The 25,953-nt window shown below is 42.6% G+C and overlaps 1 protein-coding gene across 23 annotated transcripts in view; it reads left to right on the forward strand.

Annotated features, from left to right (window-relative positions):
- PLEKHA5 (pleckstrin homology domain containing A5) overlaps window positions 1-25,953 on the forward strand; it is a 991,819-nt gene that overhangs the window by 374,296 nt on the left and 591,570 nt on the right. The gene's annotated exons all lie outside the window — the stretch shown is intronic.

Here is a 25,953-nt window from a genome sequence, read left to right on the forward strand (position 1 = left end):
CGTAATTGTGAAGAGTCTCTGCAGAAAACTAGTAGACCAGCTAGATTAATTTGCCAGGCTTAAGGCTGCTTCTTTGAAAGTGTTTGGATACTGAAATATTCCTAACTTAAAAAGTTTTGTTTATGGACATTAGAAGTGGAGACGTTATTGTAACTCAGTATGATGTGCGTAAACCCACATACCGAAATCAGGTTCTTTAGGTTGAGCATACCAGCGTGCAAGTGCTGCTTTTTCGTCACATTGGTATCTATGTGGGCTTTTAACTACGCCCACCGCACACCCTTCACTGTCACTCGTTCATTGGCTTGCCTTTAAAAAATCCTGTGTTATCATTGGTAAGTGCTTTACGTTTATCCCTCCTTGGGATAGTTTTTTTACGGCTTTGGCCATCGACCCTGTTACATGGATAATTGCATTTTTGGCTATATGTTTGACTGTGAGTGAACTTCATTTTCCTTTTTTGTCTCTCCTTTGCGCTCATGCTCATGGCGGTCGCGGTGCTTCAAATCGGCTTGCTTATGTCAACTGTTTTACTTTTCATTTTCAATTTATGTGGCAAGAAATGTTGGGTTAGGAATTTACAACATTAATAGAACTAACTCGAGCAAACGTGAGACCAATTGCATTGCAAATGCTTGTTCCGGTTTTGTTTTTGGAAACATGAAAGAGATGTGGATCAACAATTGTTTTGGACATAAAAAACATGGAACTTTGAGGTGCATTGGCTACCCTAGGAAGCTGTATATAGCTGGTTGATGGTTGCATTGAAACAACCATGTTCTGGAGGGCTTATGATCATGAGAACCAGGGTGCATGATACATAGGTGGATAAAATCTGATAAACTCCTTTTACGTTTTGTCTGAAATACCAGCGGAAAATTGCAAAAAAATGACAAGCCTGCTTGTTTTGATCAGAAAATTTTGCAAAATGTTGGATAGTTTTCTTCTTGCTCTCTGTTTTGCCAAATTAACATTTGCTTAGCAGTCCCTATGGCTGTTCTGATTGGCACAGTACCTTAACACTGCCAAGATGATGGAGATTGCAGAAGACTGGAAAGAGCTGTGAAATTTGCAATGACACCTGCCTTGGCACTAGTGTTTTCTATTTCTTATTGAAAAGCTGTGCTCTGAGCAAATTGTTGCTCAGCTTAAAATCAGGACTAATTATGCGTATTAATATAAATTTATCGTCGTAACTTTTAGGCAGGACTTAAGCAGCACAAGCGCGTTGTGGCAGCATATTGTGAACTGTAGAAGTGAACAGAACTTTTTACCTGTGTCACTGGAGTGAGGCCTTAATGCTCACTTATTCAAATTTCCCCTGCTCCTACTACATCAGTTTTGTGTTTAGTGCTGCGTTGTGAATGTGTGCAATAGAGGTGCATAGTGCATGTATGCCAGTGTTTAATTTGAACCAGTGACTTCCAGTGCTTGGCATAGACACTTAATTATCAACACTGGCACTTATGACAATTTGACATATTGTGGTGCTGTTTGTCTAATTTAGAAATCAGCACAACAATATTTTATTAATTCGGCGTACTTTAACAGTGACTAACACCTGCCACTCAAGCCATTCTTATAGCTTTGATGGCCTGGAATAGTCTGATCTTTCAAACCTGTAGGAGTGTGATGGTTAATAGTTGTGTAGGTACTGAAATTGGCAGTGCTGGCAGGGGCAGTGGTTGGCGCAAGCTGCATTGGTCGCTTGACAAGGGCCTGGCACTTACTGTTTCTTTATTTGTGTATTTATTTACTAATTAAGCACCGATGCATGCCTGTGAATGGTGCAGTACAAGGACGGTGCAGTGCTGGGTAGTGCATGTTACGTTCATGTACTTGGATGTATGTGTACTTGTGAATAGTACATTACATAGGAGATATAGTTTTGTGCAGTACGTGTGCATTATAAGCATGTGTTGGCTGTATGTGTGTCTATGAATGGTACAATACATGGAAGATTCTGGGTTCCATTTTAGGAGACCCAGGTTAACTGGAGGAACATGAGGAGGTAGAGGAATCCCTCCAGACAGATTTGTGGATTGCTGCATTCCTGTGATCTGGATGGGACACACTGTAGGAAAGGAGAGCCAGGCTCTTTAATATACTTTAGAGGTGCTCTTTGATTCAGAGAGAATCCAATGTGCAGGTCCCTTAGCACGTTTCAGAAAGATGATGGGGCTGATAAGAGAATCGTAAAGAGTAGGGCTGAGGCCCTGAGGTAATCATTTGATAAACATATCACTGTGGTTGACAACTAAGTGTGAATCTATAGTCATTCTCCTGGCCTTTGCTGTGGAGTTGTTCCTGGTGTGACAAACTGCTTTCTGTCCTAAGGGAAGAAGAACAACACTTACAAAGGAAGCAGACCCCCCCAACATAAGCTTCAAAGATTCAGACTTTAAATCACGTTTGAAGTTTGGAAATGGGCTATAAGAAAGAGACTATAAGAAGGCCACTGGACATCGGGAGTAAAACGCCTCAGCCCCCGTGGTTTGGCCCAGTAGCTCCTGCTTGTCCTATGGCCCTCAGACTAGGGTTCTGATATCAGGTATTCTGTTCCCATGATTTGTTCACCAACATTCTTGCCTGCTTAGCTGAACTGTGAGAATCCATGTAATGAAATATCTGACTGCAATAACAATCCATCCATGTTTTTCTCAATATGTAGGTGGGGCCTCCTGACTTGGTCAAAACATTTAATAGTAAACAGGTCAACCTTATGGAATCTTGCATGACTTTACCAATGACCTGATATGGCCTATACCCTTTCCGATCGTATTTTCACCTAAACCAGTACAGACCTTTTCTTAGTGCACGTAAACTGGCAACAATCATGCCAACAGTTATGAAATTACAAATATGTAGAAGAATACAGTTTGCAGAACAAATATGCAGTCCCTGTCAGTAGGGTCTAATAAGAATCATCACAGTAAAAAAAAACAGGATTTGTCAGTTTGGTTGGCCAATGTCATAACACTTGCCTACTACAGTAATCTGTGAGGTTACATGTAACAAAACGCCTGTTTGTAGCCTCTAAGACAACATTACAACCAACTATTAAAGGCTTCCTGACTTTATCAAATATTTTCACAATAAATAAATAAATTAGACCAATGGCCTTTATCATAATGTTTCATAATCAGCAGACCAGACCTATGGCATCTGCCATAATTTTCCCTGTTCATCAGTCAGACTTATAGTTTGTCACCATAACCAAATCATGCCATGCTATGCTGCGCTTTTACACAAGGCTACCATCAGGCACACAGTTATAAAATTAGAAAGGTATACAACATTATAGTTGGCAAAGTAAAATAGTACACTGTGTGATCCCACCATCACCCCCAACCTCCACTTCTTGCAAGATCTAGGAAGCCGTACTGCTGCTTGCTCAGGCAGCTAGATAAACAAACAAAATAATCAGTTGCTTGAAGGATAAACATTATTTTACATTGAAGCATATAGTTTCTGCCCACCGTTCGCTCACTGGGTGCAAAACGGGCTTAGCAATAGAAGTAGAGAGCACATTTGTAAATAGTTGGATTTCGAAATACATAAAAAAACGATATAATAGAGGCTCTACATCTTCCCAGTAGGTATCTTCTAAAGATAGGTTAACACTTTGCATAATAAAACTAATGGCACACCTGATGAAAAACAGTGTGTTGGAATGCTACCCTGAGTGATTGCCCATAGTTAGAATTTTTGTAAGCTTTCCTCCCATCACCTTTTGCGTGGTAAATAATAAAACTATTGTAAGAAAATAAAGTATCACCAACTAGGAAGAAAAATGACAAATTAAGACCGAATATAAAAAAAAATAATACTCAAATTGCATTTGAAGAAACATAAGCAAACTGTTTACAAAAAATGTTATAGCTAAAGTTTAGAAATAAGGAGTTTGTGTTTCTTGTTAACCTACCTGAAGAAATAACCACAGTCTTACCTATGTAAAGTACACACCACCTGCAAATGAACATGAAAAAGTAATTTGTGCCACCCTTTTTAGATCTTGACTGAGACAGCGAATGCACTGTCAGTTGTGAGACATTTTGTTAGCCTAAAGGAGGCTTAAAGCCCGCCCATTGCATATAATTTGTTGTCTTCTTCGTCACTTTTATTTTCTGGTTCCTCTTATGCAGCGCATGCCGGCTTCACTTTCACTTCATGTTTTTCTCCCTTTCGTGGAGCATGTACTGAGTACTGCTTCCTTTCTTCATGAGTGTCCTTCCACTGCTTGCCCCATCTGGCCAGGCTCCCAACTTTGTTGCTTGCTTCCCCTCACCCCCTTCCCAATACCTGTTTCCTTACCAATTAAGAGCCACTTACTAGGAGTCCGTTGTTGGAAAAGTGTCAGTACCTAACGACATATATATGTCAATTTTTCCTTCTTCCATGATCTTACCTTTAGTGTACTATTTCCTTTTCTAATAGTTGTATTCTGTATTTATCAGGTTAACAGAAGTCTTTCATTACATCTCTCAATTTTTAGGTCACAGCCCACCAGACTGTGCAGCTGTCTGATTTGCTAAAGACATCTTGGGAACATCTAGAAAGTTGACCTAGGAATGCGTTCTGCCCGTTGTTTGCCATTGGCTTTGTGTTTTGTAACTCACATTTTCTTGCTTTCCATTTGTTGACTTTGTTTGTTTTAGGCTGTCCAGCTTGAGTTTGTATCTTCCCTTGCCCAAACCTTATTTACAGTATCCTTCCGAGTGCTGCCTTTCTGTAAACAGGCCAGTAAATACTGTTTTTATCCCGTCACATTTATTGTGCATTCATTGACCGAGATCAAATGGCAGGCGCTGTCTTCCGAGAGCACTTGTTTACCTTTGTTTCTATGACTTCAGAGTGAAAGGATTCCTGTGGCAATCTTGCTGGATACTGAGGTAGGAAAGTTTTGTTTATAGCACACAACAATATTTAAATGAAATGTGTAAGCATTTCAGAATATATCAGAATTAGCAACACACATGTAGCACATTTTTGTTATTTTTAAAGTGTGTTGGAAACATATACTTTAATATGATCATAACAAATCATTACACTACGTGATGCAATTTCCTTATTTTTGTCTGTGAACTGTATAGTTTTATTAGTAAAACGGTGTGTCTGTGCAAATGTAATTGTCATTTCAGTTGACAATGTGTTGTATGTAATGGCAGTGTGTTACCACACAATGAATACCCCACTGTACGCAACTCCACACGACTGCACTCTACTCATCACCAATCCACACCACTCCACTCTGCTTCCCTTCGCACCATTGCACTCTGCTCCACTTCACGGAGCTGCACTCTGCACCTCTACTCTACCTTATACCACTCTACTCTCAGTGCACCCTTCACCACAGCACTCTACACCATTGCACTCTTCACCACTGTGCTTTACACCACTCCAGTCTAGGCCACACCAATCTACTCTGCACAACTCAACTCTATGCCACTGTACTCTCCCACTCTGCACCACTGCAACTATGCCACTGCACTCTGCACCACTTTACTCTATGCCATTGCACTCTACGTCACTCTATGCAACAGCACTGTACCCTGCACCACTCCATTCTATGCCATTTCACTCTACTCTGAAGCAATCTACTCAATCCCACTGCACTCTATGGCACTCTGCTCCACTCTGTGCCACTGCACTCTATGCCGCTTGACTCTTAACTACTGAACTGTATGCAACTTTGCTCTGTCACTGCACTCTATGCCACTGTACTGTACTCTGCATCCCTGTACTAAATGCCACTTCTCTCTACGCCACTCTACTCCAGTCTACACCACTGCACTCTAATTCTGCTCTGCAGCACTGCACTCTCCACCACTGAACTGTACATCATTCTACTCTTCACTACTCCACTCTGCCACTCCACTCTATACCACTTCACACCACCACACTATATTCAACTCTGCACCACTCTATGCCACTGCACTCTATGCCACTTGACTCTACTCTGCACTGTACGCCACTGGTCTCTACTCTGCACCACTGCCCTCTGCATCACTCAACGCGACTCCACTCTACCCCACTCTATGCCACTGAAACTTAAACAACTGCATTTTACGCCACTCCATCCTGGTCTGTGCCGCTCCACTCTTCAGTGCATCATTCTAATCTACGCCACTGCATTCTACGTCAGTGAATTTAATGGCATCTAACTCAGTGCCACTGCACTCAGTGCGACTATACTCTGCAGCACTCTACGACAATGCACTCTACACTAGTCCACTGTACTGTCACTCCAGTGTGTGCCTCTCTACATGACAACATGACACTATGCCAGTCCAGTACACGACACTCTGCCACACCACTGTACAACACTCTACTCTTCACCATTCCACTCTACAACACTCCATGCCGCTAACTTTTAGCCATGCTAAAACAGCAGACACGCTAGCAAAGCCAATAGCTCTTCCACAGGCGATTGGCTTTGCCAGTGCTTGTTAATCAGTAGCCTTTTGGACAGAACCTCACTGGATGTTACAGCTAGGAGGTATGATCTCTGGTCATGCCTCATGTATGAGCAAGCATTTATCAGTTAGATGTTCATCTAATTTTCAGCAAATACCTGACCAACCCATACGTCAAATAGCGACATACTACATATTAACAATTAAAATATGCATTGAAATTTTCATTGCAGTCTAAATTATTCTGCATAAGATGCTACTGTTGGATTAATTTGCAAGAAAAAAACTTCTAAATTACAGCCTGGACCTTGAAGATGTGTGTCACTTTATATATCCAACGGGTAATGCCAGTAAATTCTTATCACAGAGTGTGACTATAAAATGAAAGTGCCCAGTATAAGATTTCAAATGAACGGGGACTTATGTTTCTTACTGGGTCATCAAACTCCCTGGTGTTAATATGGGAAGCTCAAAACATGTGTGCTGCAAATATCATCAGCAAGTCGCTGTACAAACGAACAAAAAAACTGCTTCACATTGCTGTCTGAGCCTTCCTCCCGCCTTCGGTTATGTAATGTACATAGAAGACCGATGGATACTTGCCACATGGCCTCAGAATCAGAGCCTTTACGGCAATTAATGACTTAGACTATGTGTAGAATTCCAGTTTCTACCTGACTAATACAAATTGCTTTAAAAAAATAGGAGTTCACTAAGAAAAATGGTAAGCTCTAATAAAGGATTGCACAGAGTGATATTGAAAACCGAATTGAGAGATTGCGAGAGACAGACCAATAACAACACAGCCTACCTGTTGAGGTGGGATGGGGAGTGTCTTGTGTTTACCATGGAGCTTTTGAATCAGCTGCAGTCAGAAAATCACTGAACAGTCCTTGAAAACAGACTGTGGTGCTTTAGATAATGCCTGCACATCAGGATATTGTCAAAGAGTTTCTTAAGCTTGGATACGGGAACAGAGACCAGCTGGTTGCTCCATTGAAAGTGTCAATGTAGAAACAAGCGCATGATGTAGAGCTGCGATGTAAATATAAAAGAGCATTTGCAATGCAGTGGGTCTCGTGTTGGCTTGAGTTAGAGCTGTTAACGTTGCAAATTCCTAACTGGACTTTTCTTGCCACTTAAAAATGAAAAGTAAAACAGTTGACATAAGTGAGACGATTAAAAGCTCCAGGTGAGCATGAGCACGAAGGAGAGACACAAAAGGAAAAAGAAGTTTGCTCGTAGTCAAACGTATCAGCAGTCGTGTAATTATACATGTAACAGGGTTCATGTCCAAGACAGTAACCAAACCGCCCCCAGGAGGGACAAACGTAAAGCATTTACCAATGATAACATAGGATTTTTGAAAGGCAAGCCCACGAACGAGTGATAGTGATGAGCGTGATTAGAAGCCCTCAGATTACAACAGGTCCGCGTGTTTGTGCTCTAGACCTAAAAATCGGAGCAAACGACACAGTGCCGGTCCATGGATTGGGAATGGCTACAGTGTGAAATGAAGGCTTTGATACTAGTCTTGCGGTTTCATTGCAGACTTTTTTTTTAACCTCATCTAGACTTGATGGGCAAGTAATGCTGAAGTTGACTCGTATCCGATACCAGATGTATCACCACAAAGAGTTTCAGATCCTTTATTGGTACTTCTGGAGATAGAACATCTTGTAAAGTTGGATCTTGATTAGATGTTAAATATATTCAAAATACACTGACCACAGCTTGAGACTAGTTCCTCTAAACAGATACACATCGACTATCCTATGTCTTTAACTGGATTGTAAAGTGCCATGGCTTTATTTATGGGCATCCCACATGGGTTCACTGTATTATCACTTGCAAACAACTACCCCAGCCCTACAGATCCACACTTAACTACAAGAAACAGTCTGCCTTACTGACATTGTGTTGTCTTTCCAGTGATTTGGTGTTTTAGGCAGGAAAGGGCTTTATGAATGTCAATATAATACAATATCTCTTGTGTATGGGCTCCCGTGTAGAGTGGCCTGCCACACACAAAAATAAGCTACTTCTCTCATAACTATCTCAGTTTGGTCAGCGATGCTAGGCCTCCAAATAAAACGTTTTTGGTGTTATTCAGTCTTTTTGCATTTAGGTCTGAGACTAAGTAGGAGATAGTGTATATGCTGTAGTATTAATAGTTCATCTTGACTTTTGGCCTTTGCTTCAGTGAAATGCAACATTTTAGTAAAAAGTGAATGAGCAGCTCACATTCAGGGCAACAGCACGTCTTCTAGTGTACTCAAACAGCAATTTCTGTTTCCATCAGTAGTCCTAGAGTTGGTTACACTTGTCCCGTTCCCCATTGCTGACTTGTGCTTGAGTGGTGCAAATAATGACTTTATGCCAAATGAACCAGCCATCCAAACCAAACACTACAGAATATTTCAAAATATAATGGTTCATTGTTAGGTTAATGATGTATAGTGCCTCTGGGGATATGTGCCATTCGAGTGCACCAAGTGCGTTAATCAATTCCAACCAGTTCCTTGCACATGTATATATAATTTAAGATACTTGCACATATCTGCCTTACACCACATCACATGTTGTTGAGAGAGAGGCAACATCAATGCCCTTCCCAAAAAAATAGGTGCAGATCTGATGCAACGCCCATATGGCACTCTGCTCACTCTCACAAGCCACGCTAACCAAGAGCAAGCGAAATATCTTTACACTGCCCTCCAAACTTATTTAACCACACCCATCATCCTGAAAATCATGTCTATTGACCGAATTTTAATCCAATATTAACAAGCCACTGCATCAGTTCTTCACCAAATATTGCATATATTAGGCCCCCAGTTATTGACTTTGACTTTTCGAATTTAATTAGATCAGATACACCAGTATATGAATTGTATAGTAAACTTTGTAGATGAAATTAAAGATTTTTTAGTGGCCATAGGGCAAGCCAAATGTGTGAGGGGAAAAGACAGTTGTTACATACCCTGATGGCCATGTACTAAATACTAAGTGAGGTTTGTAGAATGTGTGCTGTACAGCCTCCTCTGTATTTTAGATTAGACCACACTGAAGTGATTTTTTTTATTTTATTATATAGGCTCGATACCGGCACAGAAAGATGCTATGTATCATTGGGATATTCAGGTTACACCTACCACAATCAAATGTTTCTCACCGAATATAAATCAATACACTGTTTTGATAATTGCACTAAAAATTGCAGTACATTCTCTCTGGTGCCCTTTTTACACGATCAATGCCCTAACAGTACTGTAGCTTTGCACAAATGCTTGCAAGGGAGATGTGCATACTTATGAAGTCTGACTTGTTGCTGCAGTGTTTCACTGCTAAATGTGCAGGAGTGGTCTGCCGTTGTGCTCCAATTAATCATCACTTTTGGGGTTAGGTCTTGTCTGCTTATCCTTCACTCCTCTTCGAGCTCTGGTCCTTAGTACTTTTGCTCTGTAAAAATATAATGCAATGAGACTCAATACCTTATAGTTGACATTGCTTTGTTTCGTATCTTCATTTAAGGATTTGCTAGCGAGGTCACGCGCTGTGCGCTACTCCTAACTATATTACAGTTTAGTGACTTGCCAGTGACCCCAGACTGTCCTACCAATAGTTGTACCCACTGTGCTGCGCCAGCAAAAAAACTGTGTTTGTTTCAACCACAGCCTTTTTGAATTAAGTATACCAATGGATGTATTCCAGTTTTAAAGTACATGTGTTAGGTTTCATGATTTCAGTTTGTGGAATGAAGAATCTGCTGATGGAAATAATGTCCTGTTTTAAAGTGGATCCTGGTGCTCCCTTGGTTTGTGGTTGCTGTTTTTTTGCTTCCCATTTTTTTGCAGAGTAGAATCTGTTTTTAGTGTACATGGGCTTGGTGATGGAAAACGTTACTTAATGCCCGCTGTCGCCCCGAAAAAAAATGCTCAGGGCTGTGCGCCTGCGACAGAAGTTTTGAAGCCAAAGATCTAATCCTTTGTGAATGACACTTGTACATCAGGGTCCGTATTACATGCAGGGTGCCTCGTTCAAGTTGGAGTCACAAGGCACCCTTAAGCAGGTGAGCCACGCGTAAACGGGGACGGTGCGCCCTATTACAACTAATGCACTGCCCCAGGGCAGCCATTAACTTTTGCTGGTGTGCGGGCAACGCATGAAGTAAAATATGGGCAGCTGCTTCACATCTGCGCCATGGTCCTCTGTGCAGACGGCAACCTGCCTGCACTTTAGAGAGGGGTTAGACACTGCGCCCACCTTTGGGGGGTGTGGGGGTGAGAGTAAGTCACTGCACCTGCCTGAAAGGGGATGTTTTAGTAAGACCCCTTTTCGCCGCTCGAGAGGGCTGCTCATTGATAGTGGACCACCTTTTTGTGGCACACTGACATTGTACTTCCTACGGGCATGTTTGCCTCCTGCAAGTGAGCGAATGCCCTCCCCGGATAGTGCTGCATGTGCACCAGTGCCATCAGTGTTACAGAAAGGGGGCACAAGTCTCTGCAGCCCCTTCTGTAATACCATAGTGCCCAGAGGGTACAAAAAGCGGGGCACAGACCCATTGTGTCCTCCGGGTACTATGTGTGATACAGCTGCTGGTCATCCTACCTGAAAGGATGCTCTGTGGACTATGCCTCACTGTTAGTAAAATGGCTGTCTGCTCTTCAGAGTGCCCTGAAGTCTACAAAGCTGCAAAGCTGTTCTCTTCAGGGTCAATTGTGGCGAGGACTCGAATTTAAAACCCTTTCAGCAGTGGATTTGTTCACTTGGGAGTTGTCAAATATGGGTTTGTGGTGGAAAGTATCAAAATGATGACTATTAGGATGCCTGGACCATAGCTACTGCAGCAGGTGCATGCTGATTGATGATTCTTTATAAATGTGTTCTCCAAATGAGCGCATCACCAGAATTGTTGACAGGCTCACCACAGTCTTTTCTGAAACCAGTGGACAGGGAAGCTGCCATGATGATGATTTTTGGTCTGCTACTGATCAGGTACTACTTAATGTAAACTTAATGAGACACTACTGTGATCTTGGAATAGTAATTTTAATGAGCAGCACCTCAACACAGCAATTAAATAGCCAGTAACTGTTTGATTATTAATATCACGTAATTTAGCTTCTCTCCTGTAAAATAAAAATGGCTTCAAAACAACGCTTAATGACTGCAAACCTGGACACACGTTAAATATGTTGCAAGATCAAAATGCTTGCTAACCTTATTTTGGAATTCAGTAATCACAATGTTTAGCTACACAACATTACCTGCTGAGGCGACAGGTAGAGTTGCTTAAACGTCTAAAAGGCATGGGTGATGCCGAAATTGTATTCAGGTGGCTGCATGCTACAAATAGAGACTGATCAAACACAACGAATCACTTTAAAACAAATGTAACAATTAAACCTTATCAAAACACAAGCTTACATTTGTGGGGGCTTTTTCCTTTTAATTTTAATTAACAAATGTTTTGATTTAAATTGATAATTTGGTCTCCTTATCTGAATTTCTCAAATAAGGCTGTCCGTGGTCAGTAGACTGGTGTACAGGGAAAAAGAGTTGAATGTTGAGTGCTTTGCCATCTGTGCCATTAGGCACCTCTGAGGTCAACTAATTGGCTCACCGAGCATGTCTTCTAGGTGGTAAAGTGAGTAGCCTTTTAAATGTATTAACAATGTTAGTTGTATACATAATTATAATATTAATGAGAATGTGAATAATATTTAAGTGCTGTTGGGAAAAGGTTTTGGGGAAAATGTAATTAATACTTGTTCTTTGAATTCACTAGATGGTTTACTTGTGGTGCGATTCAAGGCTTGTATCATTTCCTTTTCTTTTGCTATGTATAGAGTTCTTTAAGTGTACTAATAACATGGTCCTTTGCACTGTGGATTAGTATGTACCTAAGTTGGTTGTCTTTGCTCAGTTAAATACTCATTCTTTCCATCTAACCAACCTCTAATGTTACTTGACTCTGTGCTTCAACCCTCCGTTCCAAATTTCTGCAGACCTGAAGCTGTCTTTTTCAGGCCTTTGTGCTAAGACTTTGCTTTTTCCTATGCCATGTTCTACTTTACAGCCGGGTAAATTTGACATGGGCCTGTAGGATTGGCATGTCTTACACTTCGAGAAACCCCATTTGCCAACACACCACTTTATTAGCTACCACTGCAATTTTCTTGTGAATCTTGTGAATTACCTCTCTCCAAACCTTCATTAAGCACTTAGGTGGACTCTTAAAGAACACCAATTGCTTGTAAACCTGTGGGCTTCACCTTTCATTGCGAGGGCTGCGGGGACATTGGTATTGGTGCAAGGAGCAGAAGAGTCTCGCACTGGAAAGAAGTGCTCTTTATTGCCTTCTTCTACAGACCATCTCATGCAGTAAGAAAGGTTGCATGGTCTCTCCGCTGGAGCAAGGGGAAACTGTTATCTCCATAGGTTGTTCTAGAGTGTTTAGTTCAAAGAGAGGCCTTGTGTCTGACATTCCAAGCTCAGGCACAGCCCTAGTATTAACTAGCAAGCTTCTATTTTACCCATGTTACTTAATATGTTACTTAACAAGGCCCTCCTTGTAACGAGTGAGTTATGCCTCATGTTAGAAATGGGGTCTTTGGGTGACAGTCAGGTTACCCCCTGTTCAAGCAAGGACCCTCACTCTAGTCAGGGTAAAAGAGAATCACCCTCAGCTAACCCCTGCTTACCCCCTTGGTAGCTTGGCAGAGCAGTAGGCTTAACTTCAGAGCGCTAGGTGTAAAGTATTTGTACCAACACACACAGTAACTTAATGAAAGCACTACATAATGACACGACATTGGTTTAGAAAAATAGGAAATATTTATCTGAACAAAACAAGACCAAAACGACAAAAATCCGACACACACAAGTCAAGTTATGAATTTTTAGAGATTAAACTCAAAAATAGCGCTTGGAAACAAAAATGCTTCGATGAGATGTTAACACAGCGTCATGACGGAGTCGTTCCCAACAAGCCAACACCAGCGGCGCCGGACACTGAGTCGTGTAGACCCCCAAGTACAGTACCTTTGGTGAAGAGTGAAAACAAGACAATGCGCGAAGTCGGGGATCGCGTTGTCTGTGCGAAACATTGAATCCGTGCACTTCGAGTGGCGTCGGCCACGACGTGGTGCGGCAACTTCCACGGAGTCGCGGACTTCAGCGGGGCTGCTGCGGCATCGGGCCTGCGAAGAGCGTCGCGTTCCAGCAAAGGTCACGGCGTCGGGTGCAGGCGGCGTTACCTGATTCAACAGCGGCGTCCATCCGGAGTCGTCCGAAGTTGATTTCCTTGGATTTCCACCAGCTTTCCTTTCAAGGGCCCAGAAACTGGATAGGGCACCACTTGTCAGAGCAGGAGTCTCTCCAGAGACTCCAGGTGCTGGCAGAGAGAAGTCTTTGCTGTCCCTGAGACTTCAAACAACAGGAGGCAAGCTCTAACTCAAGCCCTTGGAGATTTCTTCACAAGATGGAAGGCACACAAAGTCCAGTCTTTGCCCTCTTACTCTGGCAGAAGCAGCACTGCAGGAAAGCTCCACAAAGCACAGTCACAGGCAGGGCAGCACTTCTTCCTCCGCTATCAGCTCTTCTCCAGGCAGAGGTTCCTCTTGGTTCCAGAAGTGTTTTCTAAAGTCTGTAGATTTGGGTGCCCTTCTTATACCCATTTTAGTCTTTGAAGTCACCTTTCTTCAACGGGGACTCGCACCTACTTATGAAATCCTGCCTTGCCCAGGCAAGGCCTCAGACACACACCAGGGGGTTGGAGCCGCATTGTCAAAGGCAGGCACAGTCCTTTCAGATGAGAGTGACCACTCCACCCCTCCCTCCTAGCAGAGACGGCTAATCAGAAAGTGCAGGTTACACCCCAGCTCCCTTTGTGTCACTGTCTAGTGTGAGGTGAAAAACAACCCAACTGTCAAACTGACCCAGACAGGGAATCCACAAACACGGCAGAGTCAAGGAATGGTTTAAGCAAGAAAATGCTCACTTTCTAAAAGTGGCATTTTCAAACGCACAATCTCAAAATCAACTTTACTAAAAGATGTATTTTTAAATTGTGAGTTCAGGGAACCCAAACTCCACATGTCCATCTACTCTCTAGGGGAATCTACACTTTAATCATATTTAAAGGTAGCCCCCATGTTATCCTATGAGAGAGACAGGCCTTGCAACAGTGAAAAACGAAATTGGCAGTATTTCACTGTCAGGACATATAAACCACATTACTATATGTCCTACCTTATCCATACACTGCACCCTGCCCTTGGGGCTACCTAGGGCCTACCTTAGGGGTGCCTTACATGTAAGAAAAGGGAAGGTTTAGGCCTGGCAAGTGGGTACACTTGCCAAGTCGAATTTATAGTGTAAAAATACACACACAGACACTGCAGTGGCAGGTCTGAGACATGATTACAGGGTTACTTATGTGGGTGGCAGAATCAGTGCTGCAGGCCCACTAGTAACATTTGATTTACAGGCCCTGGGCACCTCTAGTGCACTTTACTAGGGACTTAACAGTAAAACAAATATGCCAATCATGGAGAACCATTACGTACACATTTTAAACAGGAGCACTTGCACTTTAGCACTGGTTGGCAGTGGTAAAGTGCCCAGAGTAACAAAAACAGTAAAATCAGAGTCCAGCACACATCAATAACCTGGGGAACAGAGGCAAAAAGTTAAGGGAGACCACGCCAAGGATGAAAAGTCTAACACCTCACCATTGCACTGGCAGCGTATAAGGTACCATGTCTAAGCCTACTGCACTGATCCTCTGATAATGTGAACCTTTTGAGCAGTTTCTGCCCCATCACTTCATATGAAAGAAAAGGGGACAAAAATGGTATTGTTAATCCCTGGCCCTCCCTACTTGCAATACAAATTACTTCTGTAAGGACGTATACAATAAGGAACAAACCACAAACCTAGTCTCTACCTCATTGTCAGTACTTTTGAAGATAGGAATTTTAGACATAAAAAGAAGCCCCATTTGGCTACCTGGACTTTATCAACAATCTTTTCCTTTTAAAAGTATTTTGACTCCTCCTAGTGATCTTCTCTTCCTTAGAAGATTTGCCACCCAAATCACTCAGCATTTATTTCCCAAATGTTCTAACCGTCATCTGAGCTAATGGACGTTTCAGCCCTAATCCATCACTACCGGTTGCTCCACTCCTAGCTTTCAGGGGTTATGATTATAACTGCCTGTTTGTCAGTGCTCCAAGCGTAGGTTGGTGGGGAGGCAGTGCCAGGTCTTGTAGGCGAGGTAGGAGAAGGATCTGCCTCCGGAGGCGGTGCGTTGGATGCGGGGGACTAGGGCGAGGTCAGCAGAGCAGAGCGGACGAGACGAGTGGGTGGATGGAAGTTCACTCGTTCGTTGAGGTAGGCTTGTCCAGTGTTGTGGAGGGATTTGTGGGCATGGATGAGGACCTTGAAAATGATCCTTTTGCTGATGGGCAGCCAGTGAAGGGATCTGAGGTAGGCGGAGATATGTTCATGGCGTGGGAGGTTCAGGATGAGATATGCGGCTGCATTCTGGATTCGCTGGAGTTTCTGCTGAAGCTTGGCTGTGGTACTAGCGTAGTCTAATCTGCTGCTGATGAGTGCATGGGTGATGTTTTTTCTGGTTTCTTTGGGGATCCATTTGTAGGTCTTCCGTAGCATGCGAAGGGTGTTGAAACAGGAGGAAGCTATGGTGTTGATTTGCTGGGCCACGGAGAGAGATGAGTCTAAGATGATGCTGCGATTGCGTGAGTGAGTGGAGGGTGTTGGGTGTTCCTAGGGCGATGAGCCACCAGGAGTTGTCCCATACTGTCTTGTTGGGGCAGAAGATGATGATGATTTCTGTTTTGCTGGAGTTGAGTTTGAGGTGGCTTGCTGTCATCCATTCGGCGGTGTCGAGGAGTCTGGCGTGGAGGCTTGTCTTGGAGGCTTGTCTTGGTGGTGGTGGGGTTCCTGGTGAGGGAGATAACGAGCTGGGTGTCCTCTGCGTACGAGATTATGGTGATTCCGTGGGGGCGGAGGATGTTGGCGAGCGGGGCCATGTAAATGTTGAAGAGGGTAGGGCTGAGGGAGGACCCTTGGGGGACCCCGCAGATGATCTTGGTTGCTGGGGACTGGAAAGGAGGGAGGCAGACTTTCTGGGTTCTTTCGGTGAGGAAGGAGGTGAGCCAGTCCAGGGCCTTGTGTCGGATTCCTGCGCATTCTTATTTAAAAAACGTAGTGCCACAGCCAAGCCAGATTACTTCAACATCATTTCTAAAGCACCCAAGATCTTCCTGTTAGTAGTGCTTAAACAACTCATACCAAATTGTTTTACTCACAATTTCTCCTTAAATGCACCCTCTTAAGCTTTTAATGGACGGCAGCTATCAATGAATCTTAGTTTTTGACTTCGGTTCTAATGGACCTTTTATAATGATTGGTCACTTTCTTGGCTGCTAGTGCAGTAACTCCATGGCAAATGATCTTGCAATTTGAAGCTTTTATAACCAATTTGTATCCCTAACCTAGTATGATATTTTGTGTCCTGAAAAATTATCTCAGGAATTAGGAGCCAATAAATCTGCATAAAGCTTGGCCCACTGCCTCAAACTTAGCAGGAATTGGAAGAATAGCTGATAATTGAAAATGAGGCCCTTCTGCTAATATGTAAGGTTCAGGGACTGATTTGCTTAACTATGAAAGAAGCTTTTATTCCTGCACTGTAGCTGCCCCCGTGGATACGAGCTTGTGATTAGAACATGACTCCCACACGCTTCAAAGCGATTAGGCTGTTTACGTTTCTACTTGGGATTGTCAATATGCTCACATTCACTAGAGGAAAAAGGTAAGGGATGCGCGCTTTCACCTTACCTTGCCGCTTTCTGTCAGTTGTTCCCGAGGTTGCGCCGAGGGGCGGTTTTTGCGTGAAGCGTGCCTGCCGTTTTCTTGGAAGTCGCTGGTCGCGCTGTCTGTCCAGAATGCATCAGCTGCAACTGCTGGTGTACTCTGTCCGATTCCTTCGCAGACTGCAGCAGTGGCTAATGATTGCTTGAGATTGCATTTGGGTGCTCTGGGAATGTCTTCCGCATCTTCTTCATTTGACAGCAAACACAAAGCCATCTGGCAGCGCGCGCTCCACGACCTGTGCTGCACGACCTGTGCTGCACGACCTGTGCTGCACGACCTGTGCTGCACGACCTGTGCTGCACGACCTGTGCTGCACGACCTGTGCTGCACGACCTGTGCAGAATTCTTGGAATCGGGTAGGCGGTGGCTGTGCTCTGGGTAGGAGTGGGACAGCGAAAAGTGCTTTCTGCAGAATACTTCACTATGTAGTTATTGTACTACTAATTACTATAACTATTTATTTTAAAGCCGTTTCTGCTGTTACCTCACTAGCCGGTAGTGCCTCGACGAGGCAGTTCAGCTTACGCACATTGCACGACTGTAAAGTGTTCATGCATAAGAATGCGTGTGATTTAGGAACGAAGCCTGCTTGACAGATAGTTGGGACACGTTTGAGGACACAATCGATAAAACATAACAGGAGAAATCATTCGGTTTTGTATCGAGAGATGCACCTCTTCTTTACTCCACACTTCATACCTGCGGCGGGATAGAACCACTGTTTCCAATAGCAGGCATTACTTTTAGAATGCTTATCTAACTCAAAACTGTTTATATACCATAGCTCTGTGGGTTGAATCCAATACATTTGCACAGCTTTTGTTGAAAAAAAAAAAAAAAGAGCACATTTTATGCAACCGTTGTCACCAGGTTAGTGGTGTGGACACTGTTACACATTTTATAGACGAGGGATTGAGGTGAGATATTGCTTTGGTTTTATGACTTATATACATTTGTGTGCAAATCATAGTCTTGGCTTTCTGCAAGCTCAGTTTCCCCTTTTATTGTCCTTTAAATCAGTATGTATATGGAGTTGGTTCAGAAATTCTCGTTCAGTAACCTATTGCTGGGAAAACTATTGCAATATGCACTGTATTGAAATGGCATTGTGAGGTGAGAATGCTTCATCGCACGTTTCACCACGTCTGAGAAGTATAGTTACATTTTAGAAGTTGTTGGATCTGGCCTTTGTGACAGTTTTAGCTGTCTCTCCAGACTACTGCTTTTTTCCAAAGTATCCTACATAATACACACTCGTCGAGCTGCTTTTGGCCAGAGGGATCAATGAATCTATCTGCCTATACATAGATGTAGTGTATTTTAAATTAGCACTGTCTTTTAGTTAGATTCACAGTACAACTATAACACATACATGCAAATACATCAAAGTTAATTGTTAGTAAAGAAGCATCCCATAAAAGTAGTTTGTGTATTGAAATATGCAACAAAGGGTAATTTTCAAGCACATCGAGGGGTTAGTTATAAGCGTTGTTTCACACGCTGAATAGCATAATAAATCCTCGCTTTATTTTAAATAATGTTTTTCAAATATGATTCAGGTGTTTTGAATTATTAGCATACCTTTTAGTGTGGCCATAAGCTCTACATTTTCGTGTGCGAGTTTATTTTTTTTTGTCTGGCTATTTTGTGACTTACGGACTAAGAAGCTAAACATAAGGAGGACGTTCAATGTCTGTTTTAATTTGTAAGTGTACTTTAAATGTATCTTCTTTTGTGTGAACACGTTTTTTAAAACCTACGTTAATGTGCTAAGAGCTAAAGAAACCATAGCTGCACTTCACAGTTTTTTCAGTAACTGCTTAATCTTTAAAAAATAAATAAATAATATGCAGCATATCACTTAGCTGTGCCCAACCACCTCTTTGGGAGTGCACAACGAGGGTTAACCTCAAGCCTGCGCACAATTCTTGGGCGAGGTCATAACCATACGCAAGGCCTTCAACCCTGGGCAGTGGGGATTGAGCAAAGCACCTGCCTTTCCGCTCCCTTTTGCTCTGTTTGTTTTTACTTTTTATAATACGGTGCTCTGTGTACCATATTGGACAAAGGAGGCCACAACATATTTTTTTCTATTAATTGCATGTCTTGGAACGACGTTGACCAAATTGGATACACATGCGTTCAGACTAGACAAGCTTGAACAATGCCATCTAACGGCGCGCAGGGGTACTGCTCAGAAAATATCCCCAGAACCAGTCTGGCACCCAGGGGAAATTCAAAGGTAAGGAATCTGCAACTAGAATATGTCTCTACCAGATAAGGCGTTGCCAAAAACAAGTAACTTGCGGGAGGTAGTTCTGTCCTTATGCCCCAGAGGAGACTTTTGGGGCAGAGGTGGTGGCGCACTATTTGGCCAAAACACTTCCAACTCATGCACCTGTCCTGTCATGACAGCACATCCTGGAGCCACCCTCATCGCCTGGAATGTGGAGACTTTCACCAGAAGCGTTTAAAGTATGAGGTGTTCTAGAATTAATTATGTCAGCAGATGCCAGAATATTTTCAAAACAATATAAACCCAGATCTGGACATCAGCACAGTATGAAGGCCTTCAAAACCGTAGTCAAGGGGCTGGGCACAGCTAAACAGGGAAGGATCCTCAGATCCCTGAGAAACCATTTGTATACATTTGAGCTAGAATCTACACAATTCCACAAACATCTGAACATTTGACACGGGTCAAAATTAAAGAGAAAGTTACAAAGTATAATAAAACGCACAGTGGTAAATAATGCAGTGGCACAGTAATATGGAAAAGGCAAGCGACCCGGACTACTCTGGGCCAGCTTGCTTAAGAAGCCCTGGGATAGCAACAATGTCACTTGTGTCCTGGACAAATCAGTGTTCTCTATATGGGAAGCAGAAGAGATTTTGCTGAGATTTACCTCCTGTTATCGTTATCTGTATACCTCCAAAATAGATTGGCCTGCCCACACCTGTGTGAATTTTCTACAGGCCACAGCTATAGGTTGACAGAGTGATTTGCGTCATGATCAGTGGCCTCCCGGCGGGCAAGGCCCCAGTACCTCACGGCCTGCAAACAGAATTCTACATTGAGTTCTCTGATTTTCTGGCCCCTAACCTTCTTGCTCTGTTTGAAGACTCCTAGGAAAAGCAGACCATCCCTTCTTCTATATGGGAAGCACTCCTGGATACCATTCTCAACTAGGCAAACCCCCAGAAGCATACGACTCATGTAGGTCTCCATCGCTAATAAATTCTGATGTTAAAGTATTAGCCAAGCTTCTGGCTAAACCACTGCTCCCACTACTTTCTGAACTTGCACTCCAATCAGGCAGGCTTTGTGTCAGGCCACTCTTCAACACTTAATTTATGCAGTCTGTTTTCATTGCTACACCGGGCTGACCCAGATATAGATGCAGCAGTGATATTTCTAGATGTCACTAAGGTATTTGATTCAGTTGAATGATACTACCTATTCCCTATACTTCAACATATGCATTTACTGTCACAAATTATAATGTGGGTACAGCTGCTTTACACAAATCCTACTGCCCGACTTCAACAAAACGGTATCTTTACAGCTCCAATCCAAGAAGCACTAGGCAGGAATGCTTTTTGTCTCTATTTCTGGTTGTGCTGGCACTGGAGCCATTGATAACTAAATTAAGCTGATGACATGCAGAAGATCATGCAGATTGCTGGTGTCTTTGTATGCAGGTGATATAACACTGCAGCCCCCTGGTGAGCCTCAATATGATCCTTAGAAAGTTTATTAGATTTGGTAACATCTCGGGTATCATAATTAGCTCGACTGAGTTGGTTATCCTTCCTCTTATGCTCAACACTATTAGTTTTATCCCCGATATTCTACTAGAGCGGACCAAGGGCTCAATAAGATACCTGGGTCAACTGCAACATAGATACTAATATGGATAGAACTACCACTATGCAATATCCAAACTAGAGGATAAAATTAATAGATTGATAAGGCTTCCCTTATCCTTGACTGGAAGAATAGCACTGGGGAAAATGATTATACTCCTGAACATGCTTCTTTCGTCTTCTACACATTCCCATTCTGCTGACTAGGTCATTTTTTCCACACTTTGCACTCCATGCTGATTAGACTCGCACGGGCTGGTGAGCAGCCTAGATTCAAATAGAAGACATTGACCTTACCCTACACTCAAGGCAATTTTGCCGTGCCTGACTTTCAACTATAGTATCGGCTTTTCACACATTTTTGGTTTCAACCCCAGCCTTACCTATCACATTTGGCTGTCGATCTGAAAATGCATCTTCATTCTGCTTAACAGTTTTTTTTCAGAGGTCCAGTAAGCAAAAAACTGGACATGCTTAGCACTGCACAGCACAGCTTGGGACAGATTGAGGCAGAGAGCCGGTGTAGAGTAGATTTACTCAGCCCTTCTAGAGGGACAGGGACAACCACACACACCATTAACTGGAGAAAGAAAAGGCACTTTTACAGCTAGCCAAACAGAGCATTTCGAAATGAGGAAATATATATCAGGAAGACAGCTTCATAGACATAAGCACAATTACAAATAGGTCCACTTGCACACTGCTTGATTGGTTTCTTTATCATCGACTTAGGGCCACAATTAAATCACTTACTTCGATCTTTGCACAAGAACCACCAGTACTGGGGACCCTAGAACAATGAATAGCCGTGAAATTGTCCAAACATCTGATAACAAAACTGTACAACTTCATACAGGCGCAAGCACATCACCATACGTATATGGGAAGAGTTGCAGAACCCCATATCAGATAAGGAATGGGAAATTTGCTGTTCAGGCCGCAGGCTTATTGCCTAGTAGTAGGCGTCGTATAATACACATCCGTTACACACACAGACACTATGACTCACCGCCCACCCTGTGGAAACAAGGACTGCGGCCCACTTTAGACTGTTTAGGATGTGGAGCCCTAAAATCTGATTTTCTCCACTTGTCCTGGAGTTGCCCAAGCATATATCACTTTTGGACCGATGTTATACACACAATTTCTAACATGACAGATGAGCACATTGAATTAGAACCCAAATTGGCACTGTTGGGTTAGGTGCATCAGAGACCCAGATTCATTTGGAAACTTGTGGCATATTCATCTTTACCTTCCATAGGTCAAATAACTAGATACTGGGGCAGAGAAACCCATGCACACACTCTTCGTAACCACGTGACCTCACCTATTGTGAGATGTCCAAGCATACATGGATAACTTTTTGAATGTATTATTAAACTGAAAGAAGGATGCACAGTCCTCTGATTCTGGAGCGCAATCGTTATGGATGGAGCCACATCAGAAAACTTAGGGCAGTGACTCTACCTTGTGTGCTCTAGCCATTTGAGATGATTTTGTGTCTACACGTGGTATCTGGGGGGGGCGCACCTACTGCTTTTTTCTGGCTTATTTGTTGCATTAACAATTGTGTTACTAACCTATCTTTCATATACAGCGTAATGCATTCTGTTCTGTCTAGAACAATATTGCCTGTTACAAACTAATAAAGTTTTTTAAAGTTTTACTGGCGAGGCTGCTTAGAGATAAATGAAGAAAGGTTATGCATAAAAACTTTACTTCCATGGTTTCAGTGCCGCCACACAATTAATGTATATAGAAACAAGGCCATATTTCCATTGTAAGCAAAACAATGGCGAAAACAGCATTAGTGTGTGGTTTCAACGATATAAATGGTGATTTCATTGTTTTCATTCCTTGTGCCATATGTGTGTTGAAATTAAAGACCACTACCAGTGGATTTCTCCAAATGCATTCATTATAGTGGAAGGCTGCAGTAATACTGTAATACTTTGAATATATAGATGTTCCCTCAGTGTGTGTCTGTATACATAGAAAGAAGGTGTTATTTCATTGTTGGAAAACAGATGTGGAAAAACATTTTTTTAAATATTTTTATTAATAAATATGCAGTAAAATATTTTAATTTCTGTCTCATTTAAATATTGAATATGTTGTTGTCCCCAAACATAGCTGGCAAGATAACTATTAGTCAATGGATTTGCACCAGAAAGGTAACTCGCAGTGTAGTTGCCTTTATGAGCATGGATAATGTAGTGTTGTTCAGTACAGCATTTCTTTGGTATCCCTATCTAAATGTTACTTGTGGGAATTAAAACTGGAGTGAAGACGTTTTCACATGCATCTGTTAACTTTGACAATCCTTGAACAATTTTGTGAAACGCTCAAGCACCCACCTCCAGACCCAGTGAATTGCCTGCATTTTTTCTTTACAAGTTCAGCAGATTCGTGGAACGCACCAAAGTTATCAAAACAATGCTTGATTTTTCTATGGGTTAGCATAGACAACTGTAACCACAGAAGCACTCTAAAAGCTGGTTTCTGTTTAACTCAACTCCCCTTTGTGCATTGGGTAATGCCCACACACACTTCTACCCATGACGTCTCATATCACAGGGGGTAGTGGTGCACGGTGGGATACGCGTACAGGGAGTGGTTGCTTCCAGAGCAGGGCATTCTGCAGGCTCAGCGGACTCTTGGCACAGGGTTGGTCTTTAGAACCCCTCAATTCCAATTGAAATTACTATCAACAATCTAATTGAAAACGCATCTTTGGGGAGCACCATAACTATTTTCCCCCTGAACCATCTATAGATAAATCAGCAAGTTTAAGGTCAGGTAAACATTCTTACGTCTCGGCTAGGCAGCTCATGCGCTCTCTCGAAAATACATGTTGTGTTGACTTTGTGGGCTTCAGCCTGTGCATAAGCTTCTTATTTGCTGGCTGCAACACCACTCCTAATCTTTCTCCTTATTTTCCTGGGGCATGCAGTTGTCATGTCGTTTGCTTTGTTTAGCCCTCCCAGAGAGCACAAGTACTACATAAATACACTGGTCACCTTTTTACCATCTGTTAAGGAACTACTTTTCTCTTTCATCTGGAGCACTTGAGATGCGTGTTGTGGTTTACCGAGCTCCCCTGTAAACAGGGCTGTAAATCTTGTTATCTATTCACATTTGCTGTGCATTCAAAGACCGAGATCAAATGTAGGACACTGTTTTCTGGCCTGGTGCTGCTTGTGTTTTTTTTCTTTTTCTTTTAAAGTAGCATAGTCTGGAGAGGAGCCCTGCGGGCCCTCCCAGCACGTGCCTCAGCCCCAGTGTTATGCAGTATCCAGTGGGCTAGGGAAGCCTCTCTGAGGTGCCGTAAATAAAATGGGCCCACTTGAAACTGGCCGTTTAGCAACGCAGTGCACAACATTAAATCCCCGTAGCACATGAATACCTCTGCTTAAGCATATATCTCTTGTGCCTGAGGATGCCAAGCACAGCTTCTTTTCTGCAGCAGATGGACATTACAGGAACAACGAGGCTTTTCAAGGGCTACTCTCTAATCTCCGTTTTCCATAGGGTGTGTTGCAGCAGTAGCATTCTCTCCTTCTTGAAGTATCTAGTCTCTGGGACTTTTACTGCGGTAAAATCCTTACCGGAGTATACATTGCTGTCAGAGGCGGAGGCCTAGAACTCGAGGGCAAGATATGAATTCTCTCATCGAATACTCGTGGGCAGTTTGGAAAAAAACAAAAAACTGATAAGCTCCCTTGTGCGTGGTGCAACATTGCCCCTTATTGAAAAATACTTCAGAAGTGCGTCGAACAAAATTGACCCTTAGTGCAGTTGTTTTACAATAAAACTGTCTATGCAGTTTCCGTTTTGTTAAATTAGATGTATCTTATTAACACAATACACATTTCATACGAGACGAATTAAGCTGCTTTCCAGTCACAATCTTAATACTTTCCCTTAGACCTGCGCCCTTTTATTGTCACGATATCTGATGTACTTGAGGAATAAACCGCAGATCCGTAGAAGCAGTCATTTTACGTGTGCAGAAGGGGTTTTTGCTTCCATATGGGCAAGTGAGTGCTTTGATTTCGTTTCCCTCCCACTGTACTTTAGAATGTTGTAAGAGAGGCCCCAGTTGTGCTCTCTGACTGAGTGGGTGTTGTTTTGGGGAAGGCCACTGCATCACTCATCGGTAACAGGAAATGCTTAGGGGAATGGGTGGCAATGGAGAGTCAGGCAACGGTGTGATGGTTATTAGGTTTCTGCTAGACCGCGCATCTCCCTGAACTAGGAGGCTATGACTGATGTAACAGTATATTAAGTTTGTAAATCGGCCATCGGGGCAAAGCCAACAACAGGTCTTGGCAATCTGTGCGCTATTGGCGTTATATTGTTAATGCACAAATGCATTAACATTGCCAACACATAGCTCTTGGACTGCTGAGACCTATTGACTTTGCCAATGCTTGTTTTGAATGGTTTTCGGAGGCTCATCATCCACAGTCAGAATGGTATGCATTCTTAAGAGATGCTGTTCTGCAGCTAAATACAGTATCAAATCTACCCGTTTTAATGGGTATTAGGTACAGGGCAGAACACGCGACCAGTCCTTGGCACAGTACATATTGGTATTATTGCAGAGTTCAGGTTAAGGACGTATGGTAGAGCTATACTAATGTCTCCTTAACCTAAATTTTTATTTGATTGTTAGGATTTTTGTCTGCGAACCAGTGGTTAACCCATTCCTTAAATTATATAAAAAATAATAATAATAAATTCTGGTGGAGAC

The sequence above is a fragment of the Pleurodeles waltl genome, chromosome 4_1 (assembly GCF_031143425.1).
Source record: "Pleurodeles waltl isolate 20211129_DDA chromosome 4_1, aPleWal1.hap1.20221129, whole genome shotgun sequence".
Classification (NCBI taxonomy): Eukaryota; Metazoa; Chordata; class Amphibia; order Caudata; family Salamandridae; genus Pleurodeles; species Pleurodeles waltl.